The sequence below is a fragment of the Poromitra crassiceps genome, assembly GCF_964638095.1.
Source record: "Poromitra crassiceps genome assembly, chromosome: 1".
Lineage (NCBI taxonomy): Eukaryota > Metazoa > Chordata > Actinopteri > Beryciformes > Melamphaidae > Poromitra > Poromitra crassiceps.
This window is the reverse complement of record NC_139623.1, coordinates 24300006-24313209: the sequence shown is the minus strand read 5'-3', so window position 1 is coordinate 24313209 and position 13204 is coordinate 24300006. Positions and strand designations below refer to the sequence as shown.

General features: G+C 40.8%; 1 long non-coding RNA gene across 1 annotated transcript; it reads right to left on the bottom strand.

Moving 5' to 3' along the window:
* Nucleotides 1–216: 216 nt before the first annotated feature.
* LOC310786601 lies at nucleotides 217–6096 on the bottom strand. The gene is made up of 5 exons (XR_014553228.1): nucleotides 6026–6096; nucleotides 5216–5276; nucleotides 4751–4865; nucleotides 3420–3512; nucleotides 217–2253 (listed from the first exon to the last, which is right to left on the bottom strand). It is a non-coding gene; the product is annotated as an uncharacterized lncRNA (long non-coding RNA).
* Between the last annotated feature and the right edge of the window lie 7108 nt (nucleotides 6097–13204).

Here is a 13204-nt window from a genome sequence, read left to right as displayed (position 1 = left end):
TAAACACAGGTGTAAGCAAAACACTAATGAGGGTTTCCAACTTCCATGATTGGAATTTGGAAATCCTCATTAGTGTTTTGCTTGCACCTGTGTTTATTCTGCCTTTTCGACACAAAATGGCCCCCGTGAGAAGGGTCTATTATGTAAATGTTTTTACATGTTTTCCATAAATGTTACCAAATATTCACAAATCACAACTAAAATACCATTTAACAATTTATTTTTTTCCCAACAATGAATCACCAACGTTCACATCACATGTGACATCTGGAAACATCTACTTAAGGTGCATTCCGTAAAACCTTCCAAATGGTTGAAACAACAAAACCGTGGAATTAGCTTGACCAGGGATGCAAACATGAATAATGAAAAAGGTGACATACCAGGGCAGACACAAGACCACTCAAAAAGCATTCACTTAAAGGGATAGTTCGGTTTGTTTGAAGTGGGGTCCTATCAGCTAGTTCCATACACTAACTGAAATAGGTACAGTGTTCTGGACGCTGAGCACACCGTTTATCGAGACCCAGCACTCTGAAGCAGCAGCCTCCAGACCTCTGTCTCTCTAGTAGATGGGGCCAAGAACTAAAACGTAATTTAGCCACCTAAAACAACGGCCACCTAAACAAATCGATATATGTGTACATGTACGCTCTATTTTGACAATTTTCAGCGCTTTACTTTTCTGCCAAACAGCCTTCTCATTTGGTACTACTTTTTCTCCCAACCGTACACCTGCCGTATTCCTCCGCTAAATGCCTGCACAGAGCCGCGGCGCTGGATTACTCCGCAGATCAGCTGTTATTTTGGGTTATTTCTCCCGGCTTGTTAGTGAAGACAACAAATAGAATAAAATATGAGTGATTTTGATAGCGAGGACGATATGCCATTCACCTTGGTGACAAATACAATTATGAACCAGAGAGACTAATATACAGAAGAGGAACTTTTGCAGAGAGAGAGTGAACAGGCAGAAAGAGAGATACGAGGAACTGCCATAATATGCTGCCTAAATGCCGGGGTGTCCTGCAGACCTTTTTCACCATTCCCAGGATGAATTGGGGAAAACGTCCCAGACCAGAGAGGCCAGGTGACTTGTTGTCTCTAAAGTAAGTCAGTGTTTTGTCTCTCTTCTAAGCCTTCCTGTTTTGTAAACCGTGGCTCTGTGTTCTGTTCAGGTGTTTAGCGGAGGAATACGGTAGTTCTACGGTTGGGAGGAAATAGTGCCGAATGAGAGGGCTGTTTGACGGTAAAGTAAAGTGCTGAAAATTGTCAAAATAGAGCTTGCATCAATGATATTGACTTGTTTAGGTGGGCGTTGTTTTAGGTGGCTAAATTACGTTTTAGTTCTTGGCCCCGTGTGCTAGAGAGACAGAGCTGTGGAGGCTGTTGCTTCAGAGTGCTGGGTCTCGATAGACGGTGCGCTCAGCGTCCAGAACACTGTACCTATTTCAGTTAGTGTATGCAACTAGCTGATAGGACCCCACTTCAAACAAACCAAACTATCCCTTTAAGTGCCCTAATCATAGCGACCATAAATGTTCTGACTCTCTAAAACAGTGATTCTCAAAGTGGGGTCCTGGGGACCCCCACGGGTCCTTAAGAAGATCCCCATCAAAAAGCGAGAGACATTATTTTACTATAATTCCATCCAAAAGTAATACAATGACAGAATGTATGACTATTTTGGTCATGGATTTTCGTACACTTTCTGTAATAAAACATCAAAAGCAAAAATTGTATCAGATGGTGGACCCTGGGACAAAAACTTATCAAATGTGGTCCATGGTCTAATTTGTGTCATGTAGGGGTCCTTGATGTGAAAACGTTTGAAAACCACTGCTCTAAAAGATCTGTTGGATCTGGTCAAATATGTCCAGGACTTGACTTTGGAAACATTTTACAGAAAAGCAGACACTTGAATGAACATTCAGTTACAGCAAAAAAACAACCATTCTATATCAGATGCATGTGTTATTGATTAATGTCTGTCATGACATTGGAAAGTCCACAAGCTGCTGTATGCGAGACGAGGGTCCAATGCAGGTGAATTGTTACAGTCTTTTGCAAGATGGAGAAGTGATTTGAGGCGTACCAGCAGCAGATTGTACAGTACTTGCCATGGCGACAGCAGTACTGTCGCATCCTGACATCTCCTTGCCCTCAAGAAGGACGGATACATCCACTGGCTCCTCTCGATCAGCACCATGGACGACCAGGATCTTGAGGATGTGTTGAGTGGCATCACTGCGACTGTCCCCCTCATACAATTGACAAGAAAAAAGAAGACAATTCAGTTGAGAAACAAATAATACAAAATACAGTGATTGAATCATTTGAAGTGATTACATTGTCAGGGCAGAATGAACACATACAGTAGTGTTAAAAATGACCTTTATTAAACATAGCTCAGATTATGTTAAATTGTGTCAAATCTACAGTAAGTTCATGCTGTGATGCTTTTACAGTAAGCCAGCATTCATAAAATATTTGCAGAACATGGCACAAGGCACAAGGCTGCATTCCAGATGGTAGCCCCTGCATACATGTTGCTTTCAGCCAATCGTGTGCCTCTGCACCTTAATTGGCCTTTTACATTGTCACCTTTAGCTGTGTAAAGCCATGCCATGTCGAGCTGATTTCAGTTTCCATTACAATTTTTTTTATGTGCCAAGCCATGCCGAGCTGCGATCGAGATGGACCTTCTCTGGAATGGGACCAAAGCACACTAGACCCACCTCGAGCGGGTTGCAAAATTGCAAGCGAGCTGCAGCAACGCCTCAGTCAACCCTCGACGACCTCCCTCCTCCCCCTCAAATAAACAGCTGTGTTGCAGGATAGGTTGTAATAGCAAACTCTCCTGTCTCTCTCCAGAGTGGAGAGAGCAGAGAGAAAGGTGTGTTTAAAAGCCTCTCAAGTGTTCTTTTGTAGCTTCTAATAATTAAATCTCTGTGGTTTGATGTTTAATTTGTCTCGTGTGTTTCGGTTTGTACTTTCAGATATCTGCTTCATTTTACTGTACCATTTCCTGATCACATGAGCCATGCCTTTGGCCCCATGTCCATCTTGGGCAAGGCTCGGCGCATTTAAAGTGGTAAAGGAAACATAAATCAGGGCGACATGGTTTAGCTCAAGTGGCCAAAGGGGCCAATGGAAAAGGCCCACCTATGGCTTTGTAACCGTAGAGCACGTTTAATTTTTGTGATTGTACTTAATTTGAATCAATGAAATTGAGTTTGTTCTTTCAGATGATACAGTACGATTTTTTATTTTTTTTATCTGCCATTTGGGCCATCGCTGATTGTAATATCTCCATCCCTTCCCTCCATCCCTTCGTCTGCCTTCCTCTCTTACCGTTAATTTGGATTTTAAATTATAACAAATTTACATTTTAAAGTGTTAAAAAAATCATGCATTACCTGGCATTCGTCAAAAAGTTCCTCTTCTTTCTCGCCAAGGTACAGTATGAGGGTGGAGATAACGGCTTCATGTCTCATCTCAATGCTTTGGTTCTGTGAACAGAGCACAACAAATATTGTGTCAATACTGAACCATTATTCATACACGATGAACTGTCAAGAGAGAACACAACATGTGATTTGAGTGCACGGAGCAAGTAGCCTGGTAAACCAGCCCGTCACGTGAACTCACATTTCATTTGGTTCTGCGTGACGGTCTGGCCCCGATGCCATGGGGGGGGTTTAGCAGGGGCGGGAGCATGGGCGGGCTTAGTTGCCTTGACAGACAACTCCTTCAGCCAATCAGCGTCGGATCCAATCAAACCCAAATCCACTCGGGAGAATGGCAAAAACATATTTTCCGCCAAGAAACTCTGCGGTCGCGGCGATACTCCTGTACTTGCTTAATTGTTGTTATTGAGTCTATTTCTGCAATAACTGCACTTTATGGCTGTTTAAACTAGACAAACGCTGACATGACTCCTCGAGACCATCAGGCAAGGAAGCGGGCATTACTGTTTTGTTAGTGCAGTGCTAGTGGCGTTCCTGATTGGCCAACTTGCGCTGTCAATCCCAGCGGAGTCGCTGATTGGCTCTTCCGCTCTTCCGCTTCTGCTAAACCCCCCCACTGGCGTCGGGGCCAGACCGTCACGGAGAACCAAATGAAATGTGAGTTCACGTGACGGGCTGGTTTACCAGGCTACGGAGCAAGAGCCTCGGGGTGGAACGATACATCGATCTGCATTGATGCATCGATTCAATGATCTGATACATTTTGCTCCAAGTTAAATGTTTTATGGTCACTCACAGTTCAGTAGGTCACGAGTTGGCTTGGTTCCAGCCTTAAAACTTGTTATATAAGGGTTTTTTAAATGTCTATGGAAAAAATTAATGGGAAACTCACTTCCGGGGCAAGAGATGTCATGTGACAGCATTGATGGACAGTGAAAACATCAATATGAATTATTAGCGTACTCTTTCGCATACAAACAATGCGAGCACCATAGCAAGCACGCAAGAAAAATAGGGAGAGGATATTCGCTCCCCTCTCGGATATAAATCAATGCATATAGTCTAATATCGATCGCAGCCGCTCAATCGAATCGTATAGAAATCGTGATATTGGCAAATATCGCATCATTGTCCAATGAATCCATATACATGTAGTATTGTATTGAGATCAAACGTGTGATTCCCACCCCTACAAGAGCCATGGGTGGAAAGATGGAGGATTTGTGCTGTGTATGGATTGGATTGGTGTGTCTTCCTGATTTTTTTTTAAACAAGCACACCTGACTCAGTTTGTCCAGGAACGGCCTCAGTTGTCCCCACAACACCTCCCTTGGTGTTGGTGTGTCCTCCTCCCTCAACTGTCCACTCTCGACTCATCGTAAGAGTAAGGTCATCCTGTAACAGACACAATTGTGATATTAAAACAATGGTCTAAAACAGAGGTTTTCTAAGTGAGAGGCGGGCCTCCCCAGGGGGACTCCAAACAGTTTCAGGGAAGGCTCAGTGAATGGAAGTTAAAACATATATCATTATTTCATTAGTTATCAAAAGGAGATCACATAGAATAGCCTAAATGTATGTGATTTGGTTAAAGAGATAGTTCAGAGATCATTTATTATTTTCCCCTCCAGTCAGAGAAAAATCTCAGCCCCGATCTAAAACATTTAGCCACAATTTTATATCACATTAGGATAGGGGGAAATAAGTAACAGCAACATGATAGAATGCATTACATTTCTACTTGCCTGACTAATGTTGCAGTGTCACTCCACTGATCATCCTGCAGCTGTGGTGCTGCCCTGTGTCCTGTTGACAGAGACATGTTTTTTTACAGGTGAATTTCATGGATCACATTCACCTAATTGCAAAAGTATTCACACATTCTTTCATTGTGTGCAGACTAGCCCGTTTTTAAAGACATTCATTCTGTGTGTGTGTGTGTGTGTGTGTGTGTGTGTGTGTGTGTGATGCAAATGCAGTGAGCACAGCACAGAGAGAGAGAGAGAGAGAGAGAGAGAGAGAGAGAGAGAGAGAGAGAGAGAGAGAGAGAGAGAGAGAGAGAGAGAGAGAGAGAGAGCGAGCCGAACTCAGCCACAGGCATGTATGTCCAGACATAACGTTACATTAAAGAGAGAGAGAGAGAGAGAGAGAGAGAGAGAGAGAGAGAGAGAGAGAGAGAGAGAGAGAGAGAGAGAGAGAGAGAGAGAGAGAGCAAGCGAGAGCCGAACGCAGCCACAGGCATGTCCAGACATAACGTTACATTAAATTAGCTCTTCCACAGTGCTGGACTGGCGGGATACTCAGTCCCACACTGGTGGGGAACGAGAGTGGACTGACAAGAGCAACTAGGCAGCTTAAACTGTGAATTGTTCAGCTCAAAATACAGGGCAGTCAAATGGCGGCAACTATTAACCAGCGGTGCAGCTGCCCTGCACTCTTAGCAACACGAGTTTATGAGATTAAAATATGAACAGTAACATATCAACAAGTATCACAAACGCACACGGCTCCACTATTAGTATCACAAATCGAATTAAACAGAAAGGTAAACTTACCTTGGAACCAAGTCAATCCTCTTGCAAAAATGCAGCCACGCACCAACTCCTCCATGTGCTTGAAACCGAAAGAGAACTGCCTGGTGCAAATGCGCATGCGCGGATTAAATAAAGCTATGCTTGATTAAAATTTACCTACTGTTTTAAGGATTAGGTATGTAAATATTATTATGTATTATGTAAGTAAATATTACGCAAACATTCTTACAAAAATGTACCCATTCCACACAGTTAATTTACTTACTGTTTTTAGGATTATGTATGTAAATATTATTATGTATTATGTAAGTAAATATTACACAAACATTCTTACTAAAATGTACCCATCCCACACATTTAATGTATTTTCAAGAATAAAATGTGTACATATTACAAAATAATATTTAGAAATTATACTTCCTAATATTACTAAGTAGAAATTATGTCAGTTCTTTACTAAACATTACTACACCCTGCAGTAAATTCTTTCAGTGCAGTCCTGGCGAATCTGACGAGGACGCTGAGAAAGAAAAGTCCGCCATTCTAAAAGAGTTGAAAGATCTAAGGAGAGAAAACCAAGAAGCAAGGAGAGAGAATCAACAAGCACACATCGCCACTCAATCATCAGTGAACAAACTCGAGAAATCCGTGTCCCAGGTAAATGAATGGATCGAGAAAACAGAAGGAAGAATCAAGGAAATGGAGGTAGAAATCAGCAAAGTTGACGAGAGAGGTTTGAGACATGAGAGGGCGCTCCAATACCTTGTAAAAAGAGATGCAGAGACGAGAGTGAAATTCGAGAACCTGGAAAACAGACTCAGACGCAATAATATACGGATTTACCAAATACCTGAAGGCTGTGAGTCTATTGACACTAAAGCGTTTGTTAAGGAGCTTCTGACAACAACTTTGAAAGTATCGTCCGATCTGGATATCAATATTGAAAGAGCACACCGCTCTCTGACGGCTAAACCGAGGGACCCGAGCGCCCCCCCTCGCTCTATCATTGTGCGCTTTCTGGACTTCAACGTTAAAGAACGCGTCCTGCAGCATGCATGGGGACAACAAGTCATATTTCAGGAGAAGAGGATCTATTTTGATCATGACTATTCCCCAGAGCTGCAGAAGAGGCGGGGACAAGTGCGTCAGGTCATCAAGCAGCTGAAGGAAAAGGGGATACGTGCCAAGTGTCCGTATCCAGCACAACTTAGGATGACCACGGACTCAGGAGAGAAGGTGTTTGAGACCCTGGCGGATGCAATCCCCACACTAAAAGAACTGAGTATTTCTGTTGAAATTGATGAAAGAGAGAGACTACAGAGAGAGCTGACAAGAGACAGATGGCGTATACAAGGAAGTAGGCGGGACCAGCGAAAGAACCAAACTATGACGTCACTATCTGGGGCGGACCTGAGAGCACTCATGACTGAAGATGGGTAATTCAGTTAGCTGCACTCAAGGAACATGAGAAACAGTGCTGCTGATTATGAATTATGATTTATGATTTATTTTGACTAAATATTTAGTTGTTGGTAAATGGAAATATTTTGAATTTATTTGAGTTTGAATTTGGGTTCCTAGGTCAGGGACTTAGCCATAGGCGGATCACACATAGCCTGTGTTTTAAGGCAAAGGCTTTCCCTAAGGGTGAGCACCCACATTTTTAGTGGTTAGCTTTATCTGCACTTAGTGCAATGCTCCCTGAGAGTGATAGCTACACCTCTCTGCCCATAAGACATCGGGGGCAGGCTGCAATGGCACATTACGCCAGACAGCCTGCTGGAAATTTGGAAGCCCTATGTTTTCCCTTACAATTGAATAGGGACCCATATTTGTTTGTTTTGTTTTGTTTTGTTGTGTTGAGTTTTGTTTTGTTTGGTGTTCTGTGTTCCTTGAAACTGATCCAAGTCTATATACTGAGATTGATACATGTATGTGTCCTATGTTATATAGAATAAGACCAATACACTATAAAAGATACTATGACAAGTTTAAATTGTATTAGTTATAATATAAATGGTCTTAATAACCCAATTAAGAGGAAAAAACTGCTTGGCCAATTAAAGAAAATGCATTGCTCTATAGCATTTATCCAAGAAACTCATTTATCAACAACCGAACATAGCAAACTGAGGAGGGATTGGGTGGATCAGATATACAGTGCCTCATACCACATGGGCAAGAAGAGAGGAGTGGCTATTTTATTTAATAAGTCTGTTTTTTTTACTAAAGTTAAAGAAATCTCAGATGACCAGGGCAGATATGTCATGGTTCTGGGATTCATTGAAGGGGTAGATTTCACTTTTCTAAATGTATATGCACCAAATGAAGACTGTCCTAACTTCTTTAAACAAATAGCCTCACTTCTGGCTAGTAAAGCCAAAGGTATTATTATTATAGCTGGAGATTTCAATTGTGTGCTTAATTCAAAATTAGACAAACTTCCCCCTGACAGTGGACCTATGTCAAAGAAATCTAGATCACTGAATGCAATGATAAAAGAACTTGGATTTATAGATGTGTGGCGTTTTCACCATCACAGGCAGAAAGACTTTACCTTCAGGTCGGGGGTCCATGGTAGTTATTCTCGGATAGACTTCTTTTGTATTTCTAAGCAGGATATAGACAAGGTCGAATCCTGCAATATTGAACCAATGACCATCTCAGACCATGCACCTGTAACTCTTCAATTCAACCTTGGAACTAATAAGACCTTTAAATATTGGAGGCTCAATGTATCCATGATGTCTGACTCTCTCGTACGGGAGAGGATATGTAGAGAATTGAATACTTATTTCGATATCAATAATAATGGGGAGGTTTCACCATCAGTTTTATGGGATGCGGCAAAGGCAGTAATAAGAGGAAAGATCATCTCTATGTCAACAGCCTTAAAGAAACAGCGACTCAAAAAAGAGCTAAATTTAGTAAATGAGATTAAAACATTAGAAAGGAAGCATAAACAGTATAGAGCTGAGGAAGACCTCAATGCTCTACAAAAATGTAGACAAAAATTAGATGAGCTGTTGACATATAAAGCAGAGGGGGCCCTCAGATTTACAGGCCGGACCTATTACGAGATGGGAAATAGGGCAAGTAAGCTGTTGGCATTCCAGCTCCGTAAAATACAGTCTAGCCGGATAGTTTTAAAAATTAAACATCCAACCACAAATGTAGAGGCCATACAACCCCAAGATATTGCTAATGCCTTTGCCGATTATTATAGAGATCTTTATAAAGTACAAGAAGTCGAAGATAAGGAAGAAAAAATTAAAAGCTGGCTAGGTAGTCTTAAACTTCCTAAACTGTCCAGTACTGAAGCCGAGGAACTGTCCTCCCCTATTACTGAGATCGAGATATCGGAAACAATCCGGCTGCTTAAACATAACAAATCACCAGGCACCGACGGGTTTCCAGGCGAATTTTACAAGTACACTATGGAACAGCTAACTCCGGTGCTATGTGAGGTCTATAACTATGCTCTATCCGAGAATGACCCACCAACAAGCTGGTCTGAGGCTATAGTCTCAGTAATACATAAAGAAGGCAAAGACCCCGCACGATGCAGTGCATATAGACCTATAAGTCTTCTCTGTAATGATTTAAAAATCCTGACATCTATACTTAATAAAAGGATTCAGAAATATATTGCAAAACTCATTCAACCAGATCAGACAGGGTTTATTCCTGGACGCCAGGGTGCAAACAACATTAGAAGAACTCTAAATCTGCAATCAGTGGCAGGAACTCGAAAAGAACCATCAATGCTTCTCGGCTTAGATGCCGAGAAAGCATTTGACAGAGTTGACTGGCTGTATCTGGAATTAACATTGAACTGTATGGGATTTAATAACACATTTATTGACTGGATAAAAATAATATATAAAAATCCTAAATCTAGAGTTAGGGTCAATGGCCACTGCTCGGATTTCTTTGAGATACACAGAGGGACACGTCAAGGGGACGTAATGTCTCCTTCATTGTTCGCGATTAGCATAGAGCCATTGGCGGAGATGATCAGATCAAATCCCCAGATACAGGGAATAAATGACCAAAAAGGTACTTCACATAAGATTTCGTTGTTTGCAGATGATATATTACTTTACATTACAAACCCCTCAGACTCCATTCCCACTTTAATGAAAAGTCTTAGAACCTATGGTGAGCTATCAGGCTATAAAATAAATGAGACCAAATCTGAAGCCATGATGATTGTGGGAACTTGGCCACCTCACCTGAACAATATAGCTCCCTTCCATTGGGCTAGAGAAGGATTTAGATACTTAGGAATTATTTTGACCCCCATGATTAATCAGTTATATCAAGCAAATTATGAGAAGTTGATTTTACATATAAAATCTGATATTGCTAGATGGGAAATTCTACCTCTTTCTCTTTCTGGAAGAATTGAATCAATTCGAATGAATGTGTTACCCAGATTTCTTTTTCTTTTTCAGTCTTTACCCATACCAGTACCCTCCACAACTTTTAAGATGCTAGAGAAACTTTTTTCGAAGTATATCTGGCAAAAGAAAAGACCTAGAGTTAGGCTCAAAACGCTCCTTTTATCAAAACAGAAGGGTGGTCTGAGCATGCCTAATTTTAAAAACTACTATTGGGCGGCCCAGCTACGGACTTTGGTCTATTGGATTAGGGGTGATCTGGATACAAGATGGGTACAGATTGAACAAAACTCAATTCCTGCCATTCCTCTCCAATCAATAGCTTTCTTGGGTCCAGTATACTGGAAAAGAACTAAGATTGGAAATAACTGGATACAAAATACATTGAAAGTGTGGGGAGACATAAGAAAAAAAGGGGGAGGACCCAGGTCAATATCAAGGGCTATGCCCATAGCAAAGAATATAGATTTCTGTGAGGGTGGCTTTAAGAGCTGGGCAGACAATGGCCTGGTTACTATTAATCAACTACTGGAAGGAGATTGTCTGAAATCTTTTGCACAACTACAACAAAGTTTTGGGCTGCCTTCGCAAGATCTGTTTAAATACTTTCAAATCAGGCATTATTTAACAACTCACAAAGAATGGGAAGCAATTAAGAGACCTCCAACACAGGTGGAACAGTACTTTATTAGCATGATAGAAAAGGATTTGGGTGAAAGAAAATATATATCTGATATTTATAGGAAGCTACAACTAGATGATTCAGGAGACACACTTTACATTAAGGAAAAATGGGAACTAGAAGCTAATGTGATAATAGAGGATGAAGAGTGGGAGGAGAGTTTCTCAACTACCCATAAGACCACGAATAGTCCTATGTTGAAGGAGTTTGATTGGAAAGTTAAAGTTAGGTTTTTTAGCACCCCTCAAGTGGTCTCTGGATTTGGAGGTGGGTCCTCACCATTGTGCTGGAGAGGCTGTGGTATGATTGGAGACCATACACATATTTTCTGGGATTGCCCAAAATTGCAGAAATTCTGGGAGAGTATTAAAAATGAGATAAATGTTATGTTAAATATTGATTTACCTTTGAATCCACTGTATTATATTCTGGGATGTATACCAAGTAACATACTTCATGGAAACACTCTGTATGTCTTTAAGACACTTGTCTTGATTGCAAGGAAAATGATAACTATATCTTGGTTGCAAAAACAACCCCCTACAGTGGAACAATGGACTAAGAGATTGAGACAGGTATACATTATGGAAGAAATGACTGCACGGCTGCAGATGAAAAGAGACAGTTTTGTGCGGATATGGCTACCTGTAAAACTGTATCTGGAGGACTGACTAGCTGCTACCGTTTTCTCTTTGCTGCTGTATTGAAGTTGTTTTTATTTGTTTGTTAGTTTTTGTTTGTTTTTTCTCTTCTCTAATGCTGGAGAAATGTCCCCCAAACTTCTCCCTTCCCCAAGCAGATTTAGATCAAATTGTCAGAAGAACTCAGTGGTCAAGGAACATTGTGTGTGTGTGTCTGTCATATGTGATTGTATCTGAACTAATATAAAATAAAAATAAAAAAGTTCAAAAAAAAAAGAGTGCATTTTTGTTCGTGTGACCCTCAACACAGGCTTTGAGAATCCCGGGCCACTTACTGATACTTATGCTTAAATTAACACACTCATATTCTGGTTTATTTAAAGAAAAACATTTTGGCTAGTGGAAATTCTAATTGGCTGGTAACTTTAAAATATAGCAGCCATATTGGCAGGTGGTCAAAAAAGTTAATGACATAGGAGTGAGTGAGAAAAGGATCAAATGTTGGTGTTTAAGACTGAATAATGACAACTGACAACAATCACAACTGTTAATTTTTTTAATGATTGATACATGGTATTTTATACCAAATTTGATCTATTCAAAGAACAGCTTTAAGATTTGTCATTATGTATGGTCTCTAGTTGTTTTCATACATATTGTTTCCAACCAGTACTTTATTGTATTCACCTGACCATGTAACCACAGCTGTAACCCATCTTGCTTGATTGCATTGGCGTTAATTGTATCATGTGACCTGACCTGTATGTATTTAAGATGGCGTCTCACAGTCCTTTGCCAGTCTGATGAAGAGCTTTGCTCGAAACGTCACTTTTTTGTTGGGTGTTTGAAATAAAAAACACAAACTAGGAGCCCTTGCAGTGTGCGAGCTTTTTATTCATTTTTCACTTATAAGTCTCCTTCTTAGACTGCCTTGCATTTGCACTTATCGCATTGGCACTTATCGGCCTCTAATGCACTTTAAACTACATTGGCACTTTTGAACTGAACTTACTTTGCACTATGTCGTGGTCTATTTGTGTCTCCATTTTGCTTTTATGGTTTTATGGTCTTTTATGGTTTTTATGGTTTTATGGTCTATTTGTGTCTGCACTTTGTTTTCATGTTTTTATTTCGAGTCTTGTGTGATTTTATGACTGTTTTGTTTTTGCTCTGCTGCAACCCAAAGTGCCCTTCTGGGACATATGTGACACCAGCTGGCGTTTTGACCCTCAATTAGGCCTAGGGCATTTTTCTGATTTTTACAGATTCTGAAATGGCAGACTGTAAGCTTTCAAATGATGTGTCACACATTGTAATCTGAAAAAAATTGAAGGAGATATGCTTATTTGATTGTTCACACTCTGGGAAGCAGGAACTGAGAAATCTGCTCCCAAAGTTTGAGAAGTTTTTCACACCTGGGACAGCCAGCCAAGGGGAGTGAACATTGGCTCCTCATTTACATTGACCACTCCCA